Genomic DNA, 6,000 nt, shown 5'->3' with positions numbered 1-6,000 from the left:
ATCTACCTTACTGTCAGTAACACCTCTCTGCTCAACTGGTAATATCTTACTGTCAGTAACACCTCTCTGTTCAACTGGTAATATCTTACTGTCAGTAACACCTCTCTTTTCAACTGATATCTACCTTACTGTCAGTAACTTCTCTCTGTTCAACTGGTAATATCTACCTTACTGTCAGTAACACCTCTCTGCTCAACTGGTAATATCTTACTGTCAGTAACACCTCTCTGTTCAACTGGTAATATCTTACTGTCAGTAACACCTCTGTGTTCAACTGGTAATATCTACCTTACTGTCAGTAACACCTCTCTGTTCAACTGGTAATATCTTACCGTCAGTAACACCTCTCTGTTCAACTGGTAATATCTACCTTACTGTCAGTAACACCTCTCTGTTCAACTGGTAATATCTTACTGTCAGTAACACCTCTCTGTTCAACTGGTAATATCTACCTTACTGTCAGTAACACCTCTCTGCTCAACTGGTAATATCTTACTGTCAGTAACACCTCTCTGTTCAACTGGTAATATCTTACTGTCAGTAACACCTCTGTGTTCAACTGGTAATATCTACCTTACTGTCAGTAACACCTCTCTGTTCAAATGATATCTACCTTACTGTCAGTAACACCTCTCTGTTCAACTGGTAATATCTTACTGTCAGTAACACCTCTGTTCAACTGGTAATATCTACCTTACTGTCAGTAACACTTCTCTGTGCAACTGGTAATATCTACCTTACTGTCAGTATCACCTCTCTGTTCAACTGGTAATATCTACCTTATTGTCAGTAACACCTCTGTTCAACTGATAATACCTTACTGTCAGTAACACCTCTCTGTTCAACTGGTAATATCTTACTGTCAGTAACACCTCTCTGTTCAAATGATATCTACCTTACTGTCAGTAACACCTCTCTGTTCAACTGGTAATATCTTACTGTCAGTAACACCGCTCTGTTCAACTGGTAATATCTACCTTACTGTCAGTAACACCTCTCTGTTCAACTGGTAATATCTACCTTACTGTCAGTAACACCTCTCTGTTCAACTGGTAATATCTACCTTACTGTCAATAACACCTCTCTGTTGAACTGGTAATATCTACCTTACTGTCAGTAACACCACTCTGTTCAACTGGTAATATCTTACTGTCAGTAACACCTCTCTGTTCAACTGGTAATATCTTACTGTCATTAACACCTCTCTGTTCAACTGATAATATCTACCTTACTGTCAGTAACACCTCTCTGTTAGACTGGTAATATCTACCTTACTGTCAGTAACACCTCTCTGTTCAACTGGTAATATCTTACTGTCATTAACACCTCTCTGTTCAACTGGTAATATCTTACTGTCAGTAACACCTCTCTGTTCAACTGGTAATATCTACCTTACTGTCAGTAACACCTCTCTGCTCAACTGGTAATATCTTACTGTCAGTAACACCTCTCTGTTCAACTGGTAATATCTACCTTACTGTCAGTAACACCTCTCTGTTCAACTGGTAATATCTACCTTACTGTCAGTAACACCTCTCTGCTCAACTGGTAATATCTTACTGTCAGTAACACCTCTCTGTTCAACTGGTAATATCTTACTGTCAGTAACACCTCTCTTTTCAACTGATATCTACCTTACTGTCAGTAACTTCTCTCTGTTCAACTGGTAATATCTACCTTACTGTCAGTAACACCTCTCTGCTCAACTGGTAATATCTTACTGTCAGTAACACCTCTCTGTTCAACTGGTAATATCTTACTGTCAGTAACACCTCTGTGTTCAACTGGTAATATCTACCTTACTGTCAGTAACACCTCTCTGTTCAACTGGTAATATCTTACTGTCAGTAACACCTCTCTGTTCAACTGGTAATATCTACCTTACTGTCAGTAACACCTCTCTCTTCAAATGGTAATATCTTACTGTCAGTAACACCTCTCTGTTCAACTGGTAATATCTACCTTACTGTCAGTAACACCTCTCTGCTCAACTGGTAATATCTTACTGTCAGTAACACCTCTCTGTTCAACTGGTAATATCTTACTGTCAGTAACACCTCTGTGTTCAACTGGTAATATCTACCTTACTGTCAGTAACACCTCTCTGTTCAACTGGTAATATCTTACTGTCAGTAACACCTCTCTGTTCAACTGGTAATATCTACCTTACTGTCAGTAACACCTCTCTTTTCAACTGGTAATATCTTACTGTCAGTAACACCTCTCTGTTCAACTGGTTATATCTACCTTACTGTCAGTAACACCTCTCTGTTCAACTGGTAATATCTTACTGTCAGTAACACCTCTCTGTTCAACTGATAATATCTACCTTACTGTCAGTAATACCTCTCTTTTCAACTGGTAATATCTACCTTACTGTCAGTAACACCTCAATGCTCAACTGGTAATTTCTTACTGTCAGTAACACCTCTCTGCTCAACTGGTAATATGTTACTGTCAGTTACACCTCTGTTCAACTGGTAATATCTAACTTACTGTCAGTATCACCTCTCTGTTCAACTGGTAATATCTTACTGTCAGTAACACCTCTCTGTTCAACTGGTAATATCTTTCTGTCAGTAACACCTCTCTGTTCAACTGATAATATCTACCTTACTGTCAGTAACACCTCTCTGTTCAACTGGTAATATCTACCTTACTGTCATTAACACCTCTCTGTTCAACTGGTAATATCTTACTGTCAGTAACACCTCTCTGTTCAACTGGTAATATCTTTCTGTCAGTAACACCTCTCTGTTCAACTGATAATATCTACCTTACTGTCAGTAACACCTCTCTGTTCAACTGATAATAGCTACCTTACTGTCAGTAACACCTCTCTGTTCAACTGGTAATATCTACCTTACTGTCAGTAACACCTCTCTGCTCAACTGGTAATATCTTACTGTCAGTAACACCTCTCTGTTCAACTGGTAATATCTACCTTACTGTCAGTAACACCTCTCTGTTCAACTGGTAATATCTACCTTACTGTCAGTAACATCTCTCTGTTCAACTGGTAATATCTACCTTACTGTCAGTAACACCTCTCTGTTCAACTGGTAATATCTTTCTGTCAGTAACACCTCTCTGTTCAACTGGTAATATCTACCTTACTGTCAGTAACACCTCTCTGTTCAACTGGTAATATCTACCTTACTGTCAGTAGCACCTCTCTGTTCAACTGGTAATATCTATCTTACTGTCAGTAACACCTCTCTGTTCAACTGGTAATATCTACCTTACTGTCAGTAACACCTCTCTGTTCAACTGGTAATATCTACCTTACTGTCAGTAACACCTCTCTGTTCAACTGATAATATCTACCTTACTGTCAGTAACACCTCTGTTCAACTGATAATACCTTACTGTCAGTAACACCTCTCTGTTCAACTGGTAATATCTTACTGTCAGTAACACCTCTCTGTTCAAATGATATCTACCTTACTGTCAGTAACACCTCTCTGTTCAACTGGTAATATCTTACTGTCAGTAACACCGCTCTGTTCAACTGGTAATATCTACCTTACTGTCAGTAACACCTCTCTGTTCAACTGGTAATATCTACCTTACTGTCAGTAACACCTCTCTGTTCAACTGGTAATATCTACCTTACTGTCAGTAACACCTCTCTGTTCAACTGGTAATATCTACCTTACTGTCAGTAACACCTCTCTGTTCAACTGGTAATATCTTACTGTCAGTAACACCTCTCTGTTCAACTGGTAATATCTTACTGTCATTAACACCTCTCTGTTCAACTGATAATATCTACCTTACTGTCAGTAACACCTCTCTGTTCAACTGGTAATATCTACCTTACTGTCAGTAACACCTCTCTGTTCAACTGGTAATATCTTACTGTCATTAACACCTCTCTGTTCAACTGGTAATATCTTACTGTCAGTAACACCTCTCTGTTCAACTGGTAATATCTACCTTACTGTCAGTAACACCTCTCTGCTCAACTGGTAATATCTTACTGTCAGTAACACCTCTCTGTTCAACTGGTAATATCTACCTTACTGTCAGTAACACCTCTCTGTTCAACTGGTAATATCTACCTTACTGTCAGTAACACCTCTCTGCTCAACTGGTAATATCTTACTGTCAGTAACACCTCTCTGTTCAACTGGTAATATCTTACTGTCAGTAACACCTCTCTTTTCAACTGATATCTACCTTACTGTCAGTAACTTCTCTCTGTTCAACTGGTAATATCTACCTTACTGTCAGTAACACCTCTCTGCTCAACTGGTAATATCTTACTGTCAGTAACACCTCTCTGTTCAAATGGTAATATCTTACTGTCAGTAACACCTCTGTGTTCAACTGGTAATATCTACCTTACTGTCAGTAACACCTCTCTGTTCAACTGGTAATATCTTACTGTCAGTAACACCTCTCTGTTCAACTGGTAATATCTACCTTACTGTCAGTAACACCTCTCTGTTCAACTGGTAATATCTTACTGTCAGTAACACCTCTCTGTTCAACTGGTAATATCTACCTTACTGTCAGTAACACCTCTCTGTTCAACTGGTAATATCTTACTGTCAGTAACACCTCTCTGTTCAACTCATAATATCTACCTTACTGTCAGTAACACCTCTCTGTTCAACTGGTAATATCTACCTTACTGTCAGTAACACCTCAATGCTCAACTGGTAATTTCTTACTGTCAGTAACACCTCTCTGCTCAACTGGTAATATGTTACTGTCAGTTACACCTCTGTTCAACTGGTAATATCTACCTTACTGTCAGTAACACCTCTCTGTTCAACTGGTAATATCTTACTGTCAGTAACACCTCTCTGTTCAACTGGTAATATCTTTCTGTCAGTAACACCTCTCTGTTCAACTGATAATATCTACCTTACTGTCAGTAACACCTCTCTGTTCAACTGGTAATATCTACCTTACTGTCATTAACACCTCTCTGTTCAACTGGTAATATCTTACTGTCAGTAACACCTCTCTGTTCAACTGGTAATATCTTTCTGTCAGTAACACCTCTCTGTTCAACTGATATCTACCTTACTGTCAGTAACACCTCTCTGTTCAACTCGTAATATCTACCTTACTGTCAATAACACCTCTCTGTTCAACTGGTAATATCTTACTGTCAGTAACACCTCTCTGTTCAACTGATAATATCTACCTTACTGTCATTAACACCTCTCTGTTCAACTGATAATATCTACCTTACTGTCAGTAACACCTCTCTGTTCAACTGGTAATATCTACCTTACTGTCATTAACACCTGTCTGTTCAACTGGTAATATCTTACTGTCAGTAACACCTCTCTGTTCAACTGGTAATATCTTTCTGTCAGTAACACCTCTCTGTTCAACTGATAATAGCTACCTTACTGTCAGTAACACCTCTCTGTTCAACTGGTAATATCTACCTTACTGTCAGTAACACCTCTCTGCTCAACTGGTAATATCTTACTGTCAGTAACACCTCTCTGTTCAACTGGTAATATCTACCTTACTGTCAGTAACACCTCTCTGTTCAACTGGTAATATCTACCTTACTGTCAGTAACACCTCTCTGTTCAACTGGTAATATCTACCTTACTGTCAGTAACACCTCTCTGTTCAACTGGTAATATCTTTCTGTCAGTAACACCTCTCTGTTCAACTGATAATATCTACCTTACTGTCAGTAACACCTCTCTGTTCAACTGGTAATATCTACCTTACTGTCAGTAGCACCTCTCTGTTCAACTGGTAATATCTATCTTACTGTCAGTAACACCTCTCTGTTCAACTGGTAATATCTACCTTACTGTCAGTAACACCTCTCTGTTCAACTGGTAATATCTACCTTACTGTCAGTAACACCTCTCTGTTCAACTGATAATATCTACCTTACTGTCAGTAACACCTCTGTTCAACTGGTAATATCTACCTTACTGTCAGTAACACTTCTCTGTGCAACTGGTAATATCTACCTTACTGTCAGTATCACCTCTCTGTTCAACTGGTAATATC

This window comes from Salmo salar, chromosome ssa13 (genome assembly GCF_905237065.1).
Source record: "Salmo salar chromosome ssa13, Ssal_v3.1, whole genome shotgun sequence".
Taxonomy (NCBI): Eukaryota; Metazoa; Chordata; class Actinopteri; order Salmoniformes; family Salmonidae; genus Salmo; species Salmo salar.
The sequence above is the reverse complement of the archived record's forward strand: the minus strand, read 5'-3'. Positions refer to the sequence as shown.